Consider the following 20,656-nt stretch of genomic DNA (forward strand, 5'->3'; position numbering starts at 1 on the left):
ATTATTTCTCATCTATAAATAAAGAACTGAAGCCCAGAAGGTAAGTTGACCAAAGCTACACAAGCCAGGACTTGAACCCAGGCAATGTGACTCTAGAGTTCATGTGCAAAACCCAGTTAGAATGCTTAACATCTAGGCAGCAATCTATCCATATTAGATTCCTATGGTTGCCCAAACAAATCACCATAGACTTGGTGGCTTAAAACAACATTGTCTTAAGTTCCAGAGGCCAGAAGGGGGAAATAGTTTCACTGGACTAATTTCAAGGTGTAGGCAGGGCTGTTTCCTTCAGGAGGGCTCTAGGGAGAATCCATTTCCTTTTCTCTTCTTGCTTTCCTGGAATCATTCTAGTCTCTTGCTTTCATCCTCACTTCTCTGTAGTCAAGTCTCCCTCTGCCTCCCTTTTACAAGGATACTTGTGATTACATTTAGGGCCCACCCAGATAATCCAGGATAATATCCCCATCTCAAGTTTCTTAATTTCATCACACCTGCAAAGACCCTTTGACACATAAAATAATATTCACAGGTCCCAGGGATCAGCATATGGACCTCTTTGGGGGCCATTATTCAACTATCCACGTGAGCTCTTATTACCTGGATTCTGGTTGTCTTTGGTCCATCTCTTTCTTGGGCCCCCCAAGCACTTTCTACGTTGCAAGATAGCAATTTGTCATGGTTTATTTCTTCTTTTGGAATTCAAGCTCCTTGAGGGCAGGGATTGAAGCTGATTCACCTTTTTCTCTGCAGAGTCAGACACATATAAATGATATAATTGTGGAAGTGGTTGAATTGAATGAGCTAAACATTTCCCTTGAGGGCACCAGAAACAGCTATGGTGAAGGAGGAGCCAGTGAATGGTGGTGTCCCAATATACCATCTTTTTGAGGAGAAAGTGGTGGTAACCAGCTGTCCCCCAGGGCTCACTGCTGCTTCATCCTGTGCCACTGCCTCATGCCTGTACATTGAGGAGGTGAGAGTGAGGGAAAAGTTGGCCATCTTCTCACCAATGCCTTTGACTCATTGACTCATTCAGTAAATGTTTATTGCCTTTATCTATACACTAGTAACATCTTCAGCTGAGTCAGCCATGGCCTTAGGAGTCTCCTTTTGATGCTTTGTGGAGAGGTTTTGGGTCTTACCTGTTATGTGCTATGTGCAAATTCCCAATCAATGAAGTGGGATGGAAGGAGGCTCAGGACACCCTGGCTCAAGTCCTAATTTTGCTGCTGCCTTGGAGAAGTCACACCACTCCTGGAGTGTCCACACAAATCTGTTATTGCATTTGTCACATTGTTAAAATATAATTATATATGGTTTCTGCATTCTTCTTCTATACTATGAGTTTCTTGAGGAGACGACGTGTCTATGTTATCTTTGTTTTCCCCTTCACTATCTTTTTAAAAAATGTTTTAATGTTTATTTATTTTTAAGAGAGAGAGAGAGAGGCACAGAGCGCAGGCGGGGAGGAGCAGTGAAAGAGGGAGACACAGACTCCAAAGCAGGCTCCAAGATCTGAGCTGTCAGCACAGAGCCCAACGTCGGGCTCAAACTCACGAACCGTGAGATCATGACCTGAGCTGAAGTCGGACATTTAACCGACTGAGCCACTCAGGTGCTCCTACCCTCACTATCTTAACACCTGGTACATCATAAGCTCTTAGAAGTAGTAAAAACAGTATAGTAATGACGAGGGCAAAAGCTGTTTATGGAGAGCTTACCATGTGCCAAGCACTGTTTTGTGTACTTTCACATTGTAACTCATTTAAGCATTGTAACAATTCTGTGAATTAAATAGTATTATTATCTACACTCTGCAGATGAGGAATCTGAGGCACAGAGAGGTTAAGTAACTTGCCCAAAGTCACACAATTAGTGAGTGGCAGGGCCAGGGTTTAAGTTCAGGTCCTGTACCCATAGTTCATGGTATAAACTACTCTGTGCAACATGGTTTGCTGGAAGAATGAAATAAAATGTGGAAATGTGAAATAAGGATCTCCAAGGTCTCTTTAGCTCTGATATCCTGTCAGTCTCAAAAATGCCTCTCAGCAGATTATAGAAAGGACATCTGCTCTGGGATGGCAGTGTGGACCAGGGAAACACTGGTACAGGCAGGGTCTACTGTGAGTGGGAATTTGAATCCCAGCTGTGGCGCTTATGGATATGACCCTGACAAAGTTATTTAACCTTCTTGAGTCTCACTTTCCTCATAGGGCAATAGGACAGTTATACCTGCATTGTAGAGCTACTGGGAGAATAAAATAAAAATATAAAAATAAAACGGAATATCTTATGGAAATGTGCTTGGCATATAGGCATATAGAAAACAGTGGAGTTTGGAATGTAATTGTTACTGAGTTGGATATTCTTGAGAACAGAACTTGGTAGACCATTTAGGTGGGTCAATTTCTCAAGGATTAGTGTAAGAGAGCCCCATGGTAAAAAGTTAAATGAATCCAAGGGTGGTTTGTTTTCTGGATGTATGGAGTTTGGATGGAAATCTAGCAGCTTGCTTCTGTGTGTGTGGAGGGGGGGAATAGTCTTGGCATTAGTTGCTGGGGATGGGGGGTGGAAACTTATAGTAGAATGAAGAGGAACCAGGGAGTGAGGAAAAATGTTCAAATTCTGGCTCTGCCATTACCTTCCTATGCGATCTGGCAGGGTTGGCAAGTCACCGACATCTTTGGGTTTCTGGTCCCCCAATTCCAAGATAAGGGTGCACAATTTGAAAATCTCCAAGGTCTCTCTGAATACTACCAGCCTGGAAATTCCTAAGCCAAATTCTTCAATGAGTGAAAATTCTTCTAGTATCCATCTCTACCAAAAGAGCAACAGTTTTTCCTTCCTGCTGGCATTGCTATGGATTTGAATCAGGCACAAGTGAGAAGCATTTTGTTCTGGTGTTTAGGCCCCTCCCTTCTCAAGCAGGCAAAGAGCTCTGAGAGGCCTATCTATCCCAGCCAGGTCGGCTCAGGCCTCTGGACAAGAATACCCAATCAATCAACAAACATTTTATTTTTTTCAAAAATCATATAATTAGCAAATAAAGGATTATGGGTGAAAACATAGATAAGCAAAATGAACAAAATTAAAATCTCTCATAATCCCATCACCTAGAGATGATCACTCTTACTATTTTGGCATGCATTCTTCCAGATGCGTTTTTCTATGTGGATTTAAATGAAAAAATTAGATCCCTGCAGTATATACCTAGCATTTTGAACCTGCTTTCCCCAGCTAACATTATACTGTAAGCAATTTTCCATCTGTTACATACTCCACATCTTTAATGGCTTCAAAGTATTCCATTGTATGGGTGTGATATTTAACCAATCCCTTGTTGGACCTTTTGGTTATTTCTATTTTTCACTCTGATGAATGTCAGTGTCCTTAAATATTTGTGTACATGTTTCAGGCTTTCTTAAATTTCTCAGAAGAGGAATTGCTGGGTTGACAGATTTGACCATATTAAAAGATTTTAATACACATTTCTTTTTGCTTTCTAGAAAGTTTGTATAAAACGATACAAGTTTATGTATTACTACTTTAAGAGCAAATAGGAGGGTTGCCTATGTTAGTCAAGGTTTGGGAAGATCATGGAAAGCTATGCAAAGGAAGCAGCTAGGTGGAGATCTGTAGGATAAACAGGAGTGAGCCAAACAAAGAGAGACAGCATGTGAGAAGGCCCAAAGTCATAGCACTCTTAGGACGGAAATAAATTTCATCTGGTTAGAGTTTGGAAGGCAGGCAAGGAACAGGAAACTAATGGGAGAACTAAGGAAAAAAACCGATGCAGAGTGATGGAAGATTTGTATTTTAGGATGGCTACTGTGTCTTCAGTGTAGAGTATGTTGGAGGGGACAAGAATGAACACAGAGTGACAAGTTAGGAGGCTGAGGAGGCTGTTGCAGTCTCCCAGGTGAGCAATATGGCAGTTGCCAAGACTGAGATAATGACAGCAGGAGTGGTAAAGACAGGCTAAAGGGACATTAGAGCGGTAAAAGGATAGGACTTAGTGATTGGATAGGACGAGGATGGGAGAAAGAGAAGCCTTAAAGACGGCTCTCAGGTTCTTTTTTGACCCGGGGGAAAACGGAGAACCTAGACATTGCCCTATAGCTTTGTGATAGGAAGATGATTATGTTCAGTTTTGGAACATGCTAAACGGTTCCTGTAAACATGTGAATCTCTAGAAGAGAGATCTGGGCTGAAGTGGCTGCTGGGACCTGAAGTCTTGGGGAAGATGCAGTGAAGTCACCCCTCACCAAGGAATGTCTAAGACAGAACCTCAAGGCACATCAACTTGTAAGGGGTGTGTAAGGGAGGACAGAGACACTAGGAAGAAATAGCCAGAAGTAGGAAGAAAACCTTGAGTGCCTGTTGTCATGGAAACCAAGGGAAAGGAATTTTTCAGACAACGGTTGGCAGAATCTGACACAGATCTGTACCTCACATTTTCTCAAAGATTACCTCATTTAAACCTCCCAACAGATTACTGGGGTGGGAACCTTCATCATACAATTTTGGAAGAGGAAACTGAAGACCAGAGAGGGAAGACAAATTTCCTAAGGTCCAGCAAGTCAGTGACAGATAAAATTTGAACCCAGGTCTTGATTGGCAGGCTGTGGGCCAGGAGGGAGAGCCTAGCACATAGAATTTTAGCGTGAGCTCCTGGAGTGGGTGACAGGAGAAATAATGGCCACCATTCAGTGTGTGCCTAATGTGTGCTGGCACTGCTCTAGGCCTCACTTGCATTATTTCTAATCCTCACAACCACCAGGAGAGGTAGTAATTTTACTTCTAGTGCACAGAGGAGCCTGGGGCCCAGAAGCAAGTGACTTGTCCGACTTCATGCCTCTTGGCAGGTGCAGGACCAGGTTGGGAACCCAGGTCCTCCCCTTCTCCAACGACGAGCATGCGATCACGCTCGCCTTTCTTCCCCGAGTAGGGAGGCGGCCGCTCCAGCGGGAACTCCTGGAGGCGCCCCCCCACCAACCGCCCCGAGACCACCGTTCGCTCGTCGCCCCCGCGCGCATGCCTAGCCGCTGAGGCGTGAGAGCCGCTGCCCGGGGCCCTCCCTCTTGCGCGCCTTGCACAACCGGGCCAGATAAGTGCTGCGTCTCTGGGCAATTATCGCCTTCCTGCCGCCATCGGGGCTGGCCGGGCAGAAAGCCAAAGGCCAAGGGACTCGCAGCCACCCAAGGAGAGCGGGACCCACCGGTGGGGCTAGGTACCACGCCACGCGGTTGCACAACGCCGGGACGCGGGAGGCGGCGCGGCGCGATGACGTCACGCTCAGCCCGGCGCCCGAGCCCCAGTCCCCTGCGCCCAGGGCTGACTGGAGGAAAGCCGGCGGGGTGTGCTGCTAGCTAGTCCACTGTGAGGCGTTCCCTTTCATCCCTCCCTCCTTTCTTCCTTCACCTCTCTATCCTTCTTCCTTCCTTTTCCCTCTTGCCTCCCTCTCTACATCCTTCTCTCCCTTCCTCCATCGCTTCCTCGCTCCTCCCCCCTCCCCTGTCTCCCTCCTTCCTCCCCCTTATCATTTCTTCACTTAAAAAAATAATTTTCTAAGGTCTGTTTTTAATTATGGTAAAAACAATATAAAATTTACCATCTTAAGTGTATGGTGATGTTAAGCACATTCACACTGTTTTGCAACTATCTCCAGAACTTTTTTTTTTTTCACCTTGCAAAATATCCATCGAATAACAACTTCTTATTTCCTCCTCCCCTCAGCCCCTGGTAACCACGTTCTGCTTTCCTTTTCTTCATTTCTTCCTTTTGCCTTTTTGTGCCTTTTCCTTTATCTCTCCTTTTTCTTCCCCTCCCTCTTTTCATCTTCCTCTGGTTCTCCCTCTTCTTGAAAACCTGATGGCCCTGCTGCACCCTTGCCAGCCCTCTACCGTCTGTGCCAGGGGTTGGGCCAAGAGACCTGTCAGCGAGGCTGTTACAGGGCTGGTGAGTCATCCTTCCTCCCCCGTGTGTCAGGGCCAGTGGGCGGCCCCTGGAAGCCTCACCTGGCTCTTCCCCGGTAGGCAAACATGTCCAGCAAGGAACTTTTGCCAGGACGAGTTAATTAGAGAGAGGCCCTGCCTCCAGTGGAGTCTAGGGTCAGGCTGGGAGCCCCTCTCTCCTCTGGGCCTTCCCCAACCCTGGGGCTCCCCTTCTAGACAGTGCAAGACAGCCATGATGATGGTGATGGTGGTGATAACTTGGACTGACACAAAACTTTACAGTTTACAAAGCATTTCCATAGACGTGATCTCATTCTTGTTCTCACAACAATCTTGGGAGGTAAGCCTTATTATTCCCGTTTTACAGGTGAGGAAACTGAGCCTCAGAAAGGTGAAGGTATCGCCTATGGCCATGGAGCTGGTAAGCTGTAGAGCTGGCAAGGTGGGACCCAGATGTATATCACAGAAGTAGAAAAAAAGTGGTTAGGTTAAAGTTTAAGACCTTCTTCGGAAAAACTCCTGTTCCCATAGCACCTTGTTTAGACCTCTTGAGAGCAGACCCCCCCCCCCCCACCATGGCTTTCTTCAGCATCTGGGCATAGGGGACAGCTACTGAATGAGTGAGTAGGTATTTGATGGCATGCATAGCAAGTGTAAAAGAGGTGATTTCTAGGCAGTTAGGAGACTTTTAAAAGTCAAATTGAGTTGCCACTTAGATGCCCCTGGGTTCCCCTGAATTTTGGCTCTCTGTTAGGTGTAAAAGAGAATATAGGAGATGTGAGTGTGGATGGAATTGGCAGTTCTCCCACCTTTTCTGGGTAAAATCTCTGGCTCACGGAGTACATTGTTTCAATTCTTTTGTCATGTTTTGGTGTGGAAATAATTTTTAGTGCCATGGGGAATTGTGGTACATTATTAATGTTTACCAACATCCATTTCTCCTCTACTTCTGGGCACATGGAGGCATTCACTCCCCTGGCCCCTTGAAATAAAGCTGTACCCTGTGGGCTGGACTTGACCGTTTAGTTCATTCTTCACCAGCTGCGTGGAGGCCACATTTCAGAATGTTGGAGCTTTTTGGCCTGGGTCTCAGAGAGATTACCATGAATGTAACCTCCTATCAACTATTGTGGATGTGTGGAGTGAATAAGAAATAAACCCTGTTGGTATTAAGCCACTCAGATTTAGCTGTGTGTTACTGTGGCTTAATCTAGCTTGTTCTGACCAATACATTTATCATTAGAGCAATCAGTATAATACACTGAGTGCAGTGCCTAGTAAATGTTTTAAACATTACTTTCACCTTTTGGAACAAGATTTAAATATTTTAAAGCAAAAACATTAAAATTGCATAATCTAGTAGTAAATATAAGCTTGATTTATATTTTCTTCCCTAAACCTATATTATCACATATACTTTTAAAATGTTGTTAGGAGTTTCAGTGAGATATAATTGAAATGCAATAAATTCCACATATTTAAAGTGTGTGATTTGATAAGTTTTGGCATGGGTATATACCTGTGAAAAAATGTCTACAGTTATGATGGTGAAAATATACTTCACCCACAAAACTTTCCTTGTGTCTTTTTGAAACTCCTTTCCCTGTTGCTTACCACCAACCCCCACCCTATCACCTGATCACCAGGAAACCACTGACCTGCTTTTGTCATAATAGCTTATTTGCATTTCCTAAAATTTTATATAAATGGAATCATACAGCATATACTCATTTCTGTCTGGCTTCTCATCACTCAATTCTTTTGAGATTCTCCCAGGTTGTTGCATGTGCCAATAACTTACTTTTTTGTATTGCTGAGTAGTATTCTGTTGTATGGATATACCATGATTTATCCATTCCTCTGTTGATGGACTGTGGTTGTTTCCAATAGTTTTTGGCTATTACAGTAAAATTGCTATAAACATTTGTGCATGAGTCTGTGTGTGGACATGTGTGTTCATTTTCTTGGGACACCTGGTAAATGAATGGCTGAATCATGTAGTAGTTGGTATATGTGGGACTTTTTAAGAAACCACCAAACTGTTTTCCAAAGTGATAGTAACATACATTCCCACCAGTAATCTACGGTGGAGGCTTCTATTTCTTCCATATCTTTGCTGATAATTAGTATAATTAGTCCTTTAGTTTTTTAAATTTTAATCATTTTAATAAGTGTGTAGTGTATGTCATTGTGGTTTTAAAAATTGTGATAAAATACACAAGCATAACATTTACCATTTAACTATTTTAAAGTGTGCAATTCAGTGGCATTTAGTACATTCACAGTATTGTGAATCATTACCACTGTAGTTGCAGGATATTTTTGTAATCCAAAAGGAAGCCCACACTCTTAAAAAATTTTTTTTGAATATTTATTTTTGAGAGAGAGAGAGAGAGAGAGGGAGAGAATGACAGAGTGTGAGCAAGGGAGGGGCAGAGAGAGAGAGGGAGACACAGTATCAGAGGCAGGGAAGCCCCATACTCTTTAGGAAGACACTCCCCATTCTCCCCTTCCCCAGACTCTGGCAGTCACTAATGTGCATTCTCTCTCTATAGATTTGCCTATTCTGGATATTTCGTAATGGGATATGGAATAAATGGAATCCTACAACATGTAGCTCTTTATGACTGGTTTCTTTTACTTAGTATGTTTTTGGAGTTCATCATGTTGTAGCATGTATCACTACTTCATTCCTTTTTGTGTCCAAATAATATTCCATTGTATAGATATACCAGCTTTGTTTATCCATTCATCAGATGGTGGACATTTGTATTTGTTTTTGCCTTTTTGGGGATTGTGAATAGTGCTACTATGAACATTTGTGTGTGTGTGTGTGTGTGTGTGTGTGTGTGTATTTTAATGTTTATCTTTATTTTTGAGACAGAGAGAGACAGAGCATGAGTGGGGGAGGGGCAGAGAAAGAGGGAGACATAGAATCAGAAGCAGGCTCCAGGCTCTGAGCTGTCAGCACAGAGCCTGATGCAGGGCTGGAACTCATCAACTGCAAGATCATGACCTGAGCTGAAGTCGGATGTTCAACCGACTGAGCCACCCAGGCGCCCCTTTTGTGTATATTTAAAATATATATATTGTAGGAACATGAGATCTACCTTCTTAACCAAATTTTTAAGTGTACAGTACACATCATTTTTGACTATATATATCTTGTATAGATTGTTGTTTGAACACCTACCTTCAGTTATATTGGGTATATACCTACGAGTGGAGTTACTGGATCATATTGGTGACTTTATGTTTAATTTTTTTGAGGGACCACCAAACTGTTTTCCACAGTGGCTGCATCATTTTATATTCCCACCAGCAAGGCAGGAAGGTTTCAGTTTCTCCAGATCCTTGTCAACACTTAATTGTTTTCCATTGTTTGGATAGTAGCCGTCCTAATGGGTTGAGGTGGAATCTCATTGTGTTGCCTTTGTTTTTAAAAGATAATTTCACTGTGTGTAGAATTCTAGGTTGACAGTTTTTCTTTTCTTGTGTATAAAAGATTTTGCTCTACTGTCTTGTACCTTTCATTGCATTTAACAATAAATCCTTTGTCATCTCTTTTTCCCACTGTGCATAATGTGTCTCAGGCTGCTTTCAAGATTTTTCTCTTTATCGTTTGTTTTGAGCAATTTGAATACAATGTGCTTTGGTGTAGTTTTTATATTTCTTCTGTTTGGGGTTTATTGGGCTTCTTGGATCTGTGTGCATTTATAGTTTTCAACATAATTGGAAAATTTTTGATCATAATTTTAAAAACATTTATTGAGATATAATTTACATACCATATAATTAACCCATGTAAACTGTACAATTAAATGTACATAATTATATATATGGATGATGGACATCCATCACCAAAATCAATTTTAGAGCATTTCATTATTCCAAAGGGAAACCCTCCTCTTTTTCCTGCTGTCTTCTAGTGTGCCCCCTTTGTCTACTCGTGGTCTCTATAGATTTCCCTATTTTAGATATTTCATATAAATAGAATCATATAGATATGGTCCTCAGCCATTATTCCTTTAATATTTTTTCTGTTCCCTCTTCCCTCTCTCTTTTAGGTACTCCCATTTAAAAAAAATATTTTGAAAGCCGTATTTCAGTATAATTGGCTTCCTTTGTAATCCTTTATGTTTTATTTTATGCAGTAAAATATGTTTTATTTTATTCAGTACATTCTTCTAAGATGCCCATATGCCTCACTAGACTGCTAGAGGGGTCCTTGGCACAAACATGTCGGATAGAGTATCCCCATTTGGATAGAGTTATGGATGAGTGTTTTTCAAACTGATTTTTCAAAGAAAGCTATTCCTCAGAATATTAATAGTTGCTGCAGTGGAGATATTCTTTGCTCACATAAGCTTGGGAAACACTGACTGAAACAACATTTGACATCCTTTTCTGTCAGATTTCTCAGAGCCTTTTATTTGCTAAAATGCTTTGTGTATCTCTGAGAGAAAATATGATGGGCAACACTTTCCAAGCAACATAGCCCATAGTATACACTTTTTTTTTCAATTTGTTATTTTAAAAAAGCTTTAGTAGCATCTAATTCAATGAAGTCTACAAATGAAATGCTCCCAAATACAAATCTCCTCAAAAAGGGCCAAAAATCTTTTACATTATATATGTGTTTCTCAAACGAAGGGTAATCATCTAATGGACCCATTTAAAAGGACAAAAATATTATAGACTCCCCTAGTATTGACTTAAATGTATTTTAATTTAATGTAATTTAAATATATATATATACATATATAAAAGTAGATATAACCCTCTTATATATAGTAAAATCAAAACAAATTTACAAAGTAAATACAATGCTACAAACCCATCAAAATCCAAACTAATGCATTCAGTGTGATGGATTTCTTTTCTTGCTGACACTCGCAGGCTATTTGCAACATTACCGTGAGGCTGACCTGTTAAGGGGAAGATTCTTTTGAATTTGTCATGTCTTTACTACTCTGTGCATGGGATGACTCAGTTCTCCCACAGTCTTTTTCCATTCAAACTTCTGAAAGCTTGCTTCTTACAGGCCTGTGGTATTGTTTCGTCTTTAGTTAACACCTTGAGATTAGGTCTGTCTCTCTTTTCTCATTAACTGTTATAATAAAAGCACTATTGGTTTGTCCCTATTCCATCATAAAAATACAAACATGGGCAATGCGATGGTTAATTTTATGTGTCATTTTGGTTAGGCCACAATGATATTTGGTCAAACATTATTTTGATGTTTTTATGAGGGTGTTTTGGTATAAGATTAAAATTTAGATCTTTAGACTAAATACTATTTCGGATTCTCTGTCTCCCTCTTTCTCCACCCCTCCCCTGCTCGCACACATGTGCGTTTTTTCTCTCTCAAAAATAAATAAGTAAACATTAAATCATTAGATTGAATAAAGCAGATTTTCCTCCCTTAATGTGGATGGGCCTCATCCAATCAGTTGAAGGCTTGCACAGGCTAAAAAGGCCAACACTTTCCTGAGTAAGAGAGAATTCTTACCTGATTGCTTTTGAACTAGGACATTGGCTTTTTTTTTTTTAAATCCCAAACCTGTCAGCCTTCAGACCAGAACTATACCATCAAATCTCCTGGTTCTCAGGCCTTTGGACTTGGACTGGAACTACACCATTCGCTTTCCTGGGTCACCACCTTGCTAACTCATCCTGTGTATCTCTGGAGAACCCTGATTAATACAGACACTGACGTCATGTGGCAATAGTTAGGGGTAAAGTATAATTTTTTAGTATTTAAGTATGTCCTATGCAATATCTGGACTGTAATTATACTAAAAAAGTATTTGTTGTTTATCTGAAATTCAAATTTAACTGTGAGTCCTGTGTTTTCTCTGGCAATCCTACCTCTAGATGATACAGGGTATGATTTTATTTTTTTTTTAAGATTATTATTAAGATAGAAAAATTAAAATTCCTCCTGAAAACTTGAAGATGGATCTGCAGACTCCAACTGAGAAACCACCATGGTGTTTACATGAATGACACTAATGGGGAGTGATTTGGGAGGCTGCCCCCACACCACTGCACCACCCAGGAGCAGAGCAGCAGGTTCTGTGTGCCTTGTACTCCAGATTGCCATAACACTGTGTCACCAGAGAGAAAAATGGTTCTAAGGATCCAGTATCAGGTACATCCCCTCCTCAGAAGCCTTCACAGTGAACTCCAGGGCTGGCCACCTAGAAGAACAATCCCTTATGGGGCTCACTCTCTGATTTCTGCCCCACTCACCAGCACAGAAGAGAATTGTTGTCCACCAGCCATGAGCCTTCTGTCTCAAGGCCATCTTTCTCTAGGAAATCCTCAGATTCTTCACACTTCTGTTTGCTTCAGTCATCTCCAGAAACCCAAGCTCTGCAAGTCAGTGGGACCTTAATCTCCATGCTACTCTAATGTGACTTCATTTCCCACCTCTTCTGACACTCCCAGACTCTTCCTCTGTGGGTTTGTGAACTCATGGCTGTCAACAACACTCTCCCCAATATCCTCAACCTCTTCTCTAAGTGAAAGCTGGATGTCTGCTTGTGACACTGTTTCTTCCACAACCCTTTCAGGTGGAGGAGTCTCTTCTCTTAAACATTGGGTACATGAGGGCCTGAAGGTGGGGCAGGTGGGATAGGTGGGCAGGTGGGGTGAGCTAGGTAGGGCCTCCTTGCTTTCTGTTGTCAATTCCGAATCTGTTTTTTCCTCCTCTTCCTTCCAAACTCCATTCCTCTGAAGTACACTTTAATGCACTCTTTACCCTCTTTCATTAGTATCTTTAGCTATCACATACTTTCTTCCTGTTTGTTCTTTTTCCTGACATCATTCCTGGTGACTTCAGCATCCATGTGGATGAGCTATCCAACATGCTGACCTGTCAGCCCCATGTCTTTATTTCATCTCCTTTGTGATCTCCTCCTTTGATCTGAACCCCCCACTCCCACCCCCACCCCAGCCACCCAGTCCTTTGTCATATCCATGACCATATCATCACCAAAAATCTAGGCATCCTACTCTCTGACCCCCACTTATTCTGATTTCAGCTTCCTGGGGGTAATATTTCCACTTCATCAAGACTTCCAAAACATTGGCCCTCCCACTTTTTCACTCTGTCATTTCCCTCATGTTCTCACTTCTTCTCTTAACCAGCTTATTTTTGTGGTTCATCATCATAACTGCCCTCTTCAGGCACTCTTAATTCCTTTTTTTTTTTTTCTCTTCTTCCTTCATATTTTCTCTCAGGAAGCCTGCATGTCTTCTTACTACATACCGGAACTCAAGCAAATAGACATCATAGGAGGAAACACATACCCAGACCTGTTGGTCTCACTTTAAACTCCTGGCCACAGATCTCAGGTAAGCACTCAGTCCTGTTCAGCAATCTTCCCACCCTTCTCTGGGTGTTTACTTCCCACTCCCCAACACAATTATTTTACATCCTTACCTCCTTTCTTCCCCACTCATTAGGAGGGCCTCTCAGGAGGGGCCGTCCATTCCATGCCCCTCCCCGTCATCTGATGACCTTACCTTCCAGATCACTGATAAATGTAACAGTTAGATAGGAACACCCTTATCTTCCCACCATACCTCCCAATTCATCCAAATTTGTTTCCCTATTTCCTGCCTGATTACATATTGCTATGTATGAAGTGTCCCTGTTTTTATCAAAAGATACACTTTTCAGGGCACCTGGGTGGTTCAGTCGGCTAAGCGTCCAACTTCAGTTCAGGTCATGATCTCGTGGTTCCTGAGTTTGGGCACCACATCAGGCTCACTGCTGTCAGTGCAGAGCCTACTTCGGATCCTCTGTCTCCCTCTCTCTGCCCCTCCCCCACGTGTGCTCTTTCAAAAATAAACATTAAAAATAAAAGATCTACTTGTGAGCTTAATCCTCTGACCTCTTTTTTCAATTCTCCCATCTCTGCTGCATCCCTGGTTGTTTTCTGTCCACCCAGATCTTTTTTTTATATATATATATATATATATATATATATATATATATATATATATGTATATATAATATATATGTTATATATATATATGTTATATATATATGTTATATATATGTATACATATGTATATATGTATATATATGTTATATATATGTATACATATGTATACATATATATAACATATATAATATATATACATATATATTATATATATACATATGTTATATATATGTGTGTGTGTGTATATATATATATATATTAAAAGTTATTTATGTATTTTGAGAGAGAGACAGAGAGTGAATGGGGAAGGGACAGAGAGAGAGGGAGAAAGAGAGTCCCAAGCAGGCTCTGCACTGTCATTGTGAAGCCTGATGGAGGGCTCAAACTCACAAACCGTGAGATTATGACCTGAACCAAAACCAAGAGTTGGATGCTTAACTGACTGAGCCACGCAGGCGCCTCTTCACCCAGATCTTTTCTAACAAAATGTATACCTATTCCATTATCACTGCTTACAGTGTCTTCCTGCAGCTGATGTCCTATTTCTCTGCTGCCTTTCACGGCAGCCCTTTCCATGCATTTGTCACCTGTTTCTACTTCCTCACCTCCTGTTCTCTGGTTGGCCCTCTGCGATTGGGGTTCTCTTCCTCCCCCCCACCCCGCCTGGTCCACTGGGACTCTGATGAGGTCATCTGGCCTCCAGTGGTCACTTTTCTGTTCTTACGTGATCTTTCTGCAGTATTTGATACTCCCTTCTTGACCACTCCCTTCTTGAATTACTTTCTTCACTTCGCTTCTGGAGTATCACATGCTTTTGGCTACCCCTTTGTGCTGGCAGCCTTATTGCTGCTTGCCTTCCAAATGTCAGAGTGCTCCAAGTCTTGACTGTAGATCTCCTTCTCTGCATCCTCTTCTGCTAGTGATCTTCTCTGGTCCAAAGCTTTGGGTACACTCTATGCAACAGAGCCCTCCAACACTCTCATCTCTAGCTCTGCCTGTATCTTAGACCTTGACTCATAAATATCCAAAAATATATTGAGTACCTTCACTTGGATGTCTGATAAATGTCTTAGATTTAACTTGTTCCAAATCAAACTTTTGGTTCTTCCCACCTTTAAACCTGTTCTTCCTTCCACCCTCCCTATTCCAATAAATAATACCCATTCACATAGGTTATCAGGCCTAAAACCTTGGATATATCTGATTTATTGATCTTTCTCACCCCTTATAACCAAGTCCTATTGAATGTCTCTCTAGAACTAATCAAGAATTTGAAACTTTTCTTAATCATCACCATTTCTGTCTTTGTTCAAGCCAACATTAACTCTAATGCATTATTGTAGTGGTCTCTTAACTGGTCTCCCTGTCTCTCTCCTGTTCCCCTACTCTGTATTTTCCACTCAGCAGCCAGAGTGGTTATTTAAAAGTATAAATCAGATCATGCCAACTCTTCTGCTGAGAGCCTTTAAATGGGTTTTCAAAGCACCAAGAATAGGGTCTAAACTCTTTATCCTGGCCTGCAAAGCTCTGTGTGATCTAGCCTGTATTTATCTCTCCAGTGTCTTTTTGAACCAGTCTCTTCCTCATCAGTATGCTGGCCTTTTTTCCTTCCCTTGAACACATAAATTATTTCCTGCCTTAAGGTTTTTGTACTAGGTGTTCCCTCTGCCTGGAACTGTCTCCAGATCATATTTCACGGCTTTCCCTGATACAGTCCATCGAAAGGGGTCATTCCGATAATCTGAATCACATCATCTTGTTTCATTATCTGTGCAGCACTTATCTCTACCTACCATTTTCTTATTTGTTAGGCCTGCTGGGATGAAAGCCCTATAAGAGCAGGGATCTTGTTTGTCTTATTTACAGCTGTGTTCCTAGTGCCCAGGCCAGTATCTGGTACATAGTAAACATTCAATAAATCTAAATGAACAAAAGAATGAGTGAATAAACATGCTAACATGAAACAATTGTGTGCCCCATAACCAGTAGTAAGACTTGCAAGTCTTTAATTAAGGTCTAGTGGAGGTTTGTAGTCTAATGAAGCCTTTTTACATGTGAAGCTCTCCCATACTGGTGTTACCTCCCTACCTTGTGCCTGTCCTTGTGGCAGATGTGATCAATCAATCAACATGCTTTTTCCTGATGAGCCTGGTCAAGGTGCCATAATCCTTTGCAGGGAGGAAGAAGTCCATTTGTTATTCCAACGGGGCTGTGGTCTAAACCACTTTACAGTAGAGTTGTGTCCTCACTTGGCTTTGAGAGGTTGGACACAGTTGGCCAAGGTAAGGTGATGGTATGAATTTAGATCTATTTTTTCTTTTCTGTGATCTTAAGTGCTGACATTAATTCTTTGGCAGAACCTCTGAGCTGGTGCTTGGGCTATGGCAGCAGGAAACCTTCAATGCTGGGTGGCGTTGGTTAATTGTAGTGGCTTATAGTGAGTCATGGTGTGGGTATGCAGTCTGTTGGGGGAATCTAGAAGAGATATTTAAACATTTCTTTTGGGATTTCAAGTGAGTAGAGCCATATGTAGCCCTTGAATGTCATGAATCCTGATCTGAAGGGGAAGCCTTTGGAGGTGGCAATTTTAGAACCAGGCAAGGAATTAGATATTGAAAAGGAAACCTGATACCCTTGTGTACATAGGCAGTCCAAGGAGGTCCACTCCCCTGCTGGAGCAGATTCAGGGATGAAGTTGGTGAGTATGGATTTGGTTATGTTGAGACTGAGGTGTCTGTTGGGTATATGCTGGTCTTAAATCCCAGGAGAAGATTTGGACTGGGGTTAAAGATTTGGAGGTCATCAGCATCCACCTGGTAGCGGAAGCTGTGGTGAAGGATGAGATCACTTGGTAGGTGTGGCTGTGATGGAGTCATGATGACGACTTGGAGCTCTGATCTTTATGAAACTCTGACCTGTGTCTATCTATATGACCAAAACTAACTCACTGATTAATTTCCAGTCAGAACCAACAATCATTGATGTGATCCAAAATGGGTGGATTAACAAATGAATAAATGAACAAATCACTACCATACAGCAACGTGTTCAGGGTCTTCAGTCTCAGCCAGGCTCTTAGTGCCACTTAGCAATCCTTTTATTCATCCTTCCATTTCTCTGAACAACTATTCACACCCCATAGTTTCCCATACCCCTCTCTGTATGTCATACTTCATGGGGCAATTGAGACCATCAAGTGCGACCTTCCCTGTTTTCCCACTTTCTTATCCTCCAATCCAACATCACCCCCTTTATCTCATTCTCAGAATGTCCCTCATTCTCTTCAAGGCCAATCTGTCCCCCTATACTCTGGACCTCATTCATCCCCTCCAGCTTTCTCTAGGATCTTGTTCTAACAATTATCTTCTTCTTGCCTTTCAACTGGTTTACTAATCTTATCCAAATTTCTTTAAAGAGTAGTTAGTACTCACCATTCCTACTTCTTTACTGCCTGTTCACTCCAGAGCTCACCATACTCTGCCTCCTGCCCCCACCTAGGTTTCCCTAAGGACACCAGGAACCTCTAATAGCCAAACCCATTGGAAGTGTTTCAATCCTTATCAGACTTAACTTTTTTTCCCCCCTGCATTTTACAGCTGAGAAGCCTTTCCTTTGGTACTACACGCAACACTGAATTTTCCTGATTCTACTCTTACTTGTCTCCTTTGTGGGCTCCTTCTCTCCTGACCTTTTAAAAAATATTAATGTTCTTGGGCCATCTAGGTGGCTCATTCAGTGTCTGACTTCAGCTCAGGTCGTGATCTCATGGTTTGTGAGTTTGAGCCCCACATCAGGCTCTGTGCTGACAGCTCAGAGCCTGAAACTTGCTTTGGATTCTGTGTCTCCCTCTCTCTGTGCCCCTGCCTGGCTCGCTCTCTCTCTCTCAAAAATAAATACACATTAAAAAAATTTTTAAAAATATTAATGTTCTTCAGGATCCATCCTTGTTTTACATACCTTGTCATTCTGTAGGCCATTCTTTGGGCTGTCTCATCTACTCCTGTGGTTTTAGTGTATTTGCTTATGTGCTGAGGCAGCATGGGGGTACCGTGACAAGGACATCCAGTGGCTTCAAGTTGAATTAGGAGAGCAGTTCTGAACTCCATGATTAAGAGGTGAGGGATCTGGATTCAGAGCAACTCTGGTTAATATTCCATTCCCATTGCTTTCTGGATTAGACCCAATTGTATCTTTCTGTCATCTTGTGTTTGCTTGTCTATTAAAGATGTCCACCTAGGGGCCCCTGGGTGGCTCAGTCGGTTGAGTGTCCGGCTTTGGCTCAGGTCGTGATCTCATGGTTTGTGGGTTCGAACCCTGAGTTGGGCTTTGTGTTGACAGTATGGAGCATGCTTCAGATTCTCTGTCTCCCTCTCTCTCTGTCCTCCCCAGCTTGCATTCTCTTTCTCTCAAAAATAAATAAACATTAGGGGAGCCTGGGTGGCTCAGTCGATTAAGCGTCTGACTTCAGCTCAGGTCATGATCTCACGATTTGTGGGTTTGAGTCCCACATCAGGCTCTGTGCTGACAGCTCAGAGCCTGGAGCCTACTTCAGTTTCTGTGTCTCCTCTCCCTCTGCCCCTCCTCTGTTCATGCTCTGTCTCTCTCTGTCTCTCAAAAATAAATAAATGTTAAAAAAAATTAGTAAAAAACCATAATGTTAAAAAAAAAAGATGTCCACCTACTAATGACCTATAATCCCTTACAATCTCGGAGTGCCTTTCTTTCTATTCCCTAGTAGATATTTTGGATTTTTATAATTTTTTAAAAGATTTATTTAAGTAATCACTACACTCCACATGGGGCTCGAGCTCACAAACCCGAGATCGAGAGTTACCTGCTCTTCCAACTGCGCTAGCCAAGCACCCCTAGGACTTTTATAATTTAAGAGTATTTATCTGCTATATTCATGATGGGCATGGAGAGGGCACCAAGACACTGAGCCGATTGTTGCACACCCATGAGAGCTCACAAAGTGAGGGTATAAGATTGCCTGGACTAATGTCTTTAAATTAGGGCTGAAGGATGCACTACTTTAGATCTTTTCAGCCTGACCATCTCTTATTTAAGCTGCTGCTAGTTACCACTTTTGTGTGGTTGCCAGCTTCCTGTGGTCTCACCCTGATAGTGCCTTATGTAGGCCCATGTTGCATAACTTTCTCCTCCATCCTGGGACTTCCCTGGTGACTCTGCTGTAGAACCCATATGATGCCCATTTATGCACAACCCAGAAATATGGGGGAAATTAGCATCCGTGGGGGAAACTTCAACCACTGGGAAAGGGAACTCGTGGATCCATTCTTCCCCTTCTTCCCCCAAAACAGTCCTGTGACCAGGGTAGACAAACTAATTCTGATTTGCCTGGGACTTTCCTGGTTTTAGCACTGTAAGTCTCATGTCCTGGGAAATCCTAGGCAATTCAGTCCTATGAAAGCCAGGACAATTGGTCACTCTACCTGAGACGCAGATGGCCTGGGGGCATTTCCATGAGCTGGAAAATGAGGCTCATTTAGCAGCGGCCATCTCCATAATGCATCCTTGTATTGGCCTTCTCTCCTTTCTGCTTCACTCCCCTTATCCCTCACTGCTACTCCCTAATAAAAGAGTAGCTCGTAAGCCCCCTGAATCATGCTCTGCTTTCTGGGGAACCCAGGCAAACTCAAAGGGGTAGCCTGACTTACTCTGATGTCAGCCATAGGTGTTATGATTGTGGGAAGAGGATTGTAAATTATTGCAAGAAGCAAGGCGTTTTTCTGAAATTCATATAACTTTCAGTGGTGCATGTGCAAGGCCTCATCTTCCAGCCATGTGAGCTGCATCTCTGTTGGCCTTTTTCTCCCACCATACTCCAGCTGCATTTTATCACCCAGTAGCACTGCACCATTATGTAGTTCCCTATACATGCCAGGCTGCTCCAGACTCTGGGCTCTGCTCATACCTGGAATCCCCTCCCCACCTTCTTGTGAGCAACTCCTACCCATCCTTCGTGACTCAACTCAGACACTACTTCCCAAAGCCTGTTGGCCAAGGCTGGGGAGAGTTCCCTCATCTCCACCTAGTGCATATCTTTACTATCTCTTTCCCATATTGTTCTCTGTTTTCTCTTTTCACTCACTAGAACATGAATCCCTTGAAGGCAGGGATTTTATCGTGTTCAACTCCATATCCCAGCACTTGTCACACTCCATGGTCAGTATGGATTTGTTGAATGAATATGAATACATTTTCCCAGCAACTCTGTGAGGTCAGTTGTGGAGGTCAGTTGTAAAAAAATAAAATTGAGGCTTGGAGAAGGGAAGGAGTGATGTGGGAGGTTAGAGGCCAGGTCAGGGGCTCTCTCCACCACACCAGTTGTCTCCCTAGACAAAATAGTCCTGGCTTTTCCAAGCACTGTAAGCAGAGAGCAGTCAGGGACTCCCAGGGAGCCTTCTTGCACAATCCTTAATAAGCTTATCTCCTACTTGGAAGGGAAGCTCCGGGTTCCCTTATTACCTTGACAGCTCCTCTGTAAGACTGCTGCAACTCTCTATCTTTTCTGGGTTTCAGCTCTCCCTTTGTTTTGATCTTGGAAATGCCCTTACTTTCCTGCAACATTTCCTATATATTTAAAATGACTAAAACAAATATTACTCAGCATTTCTGGGTGTTTTGTTGCAGGGAGCTTCCGGGGTATTTCGTCTGCTACTTTGCTGGGAGCCATTCACATCACCTTCACCACTCTCATTCCATCTTGATATATTTCTCTAC

General features: G+C 42.3%; 1 long non-coding RNA gene across 1 annotated transcript in view; it reads left to right on the forward strand.

Moving 5' to 3' along the window:
- Nucleotides 1-2,534: 2,534 nt before the first annotated feature.
- Nucleotides 2,535-20,656, forward strand: part of LOC128312166 (uncharacterized) — a 73,867-nt gene continuing 55,745 nt past the window's right edge. The window contains exons 1-2 of the long non-coding RNA XR_008291110.1: nucleotides 2,535-5,958; nucleotides 6,322-6,375. This is a non-coding gene — a long non-coding RNA (uncharacterized LOC128312166). The remainder of the gene's footprint in view (nucleotides 5,959-6,321; nucleotides 6,376-20,656) is intronic.

This window comes from Acinonyx jubatus, chromosome D4 (assembly GCF_027475565.1).
Source record: "Acinonyx jubatus isolate Ajub_Pintada_27869175 chromosome D4, VMU_Ajub_asm_v1.0, whole genome shotgun sequence".
In the NCBI taxonomy this organism is placed as follows: domain Eukaryota; kingdom Metazoa; phylum Chordata; class Mammalia; order Carnivora; family Felidae; genus Acinonyx; species Acinonyx jubatus.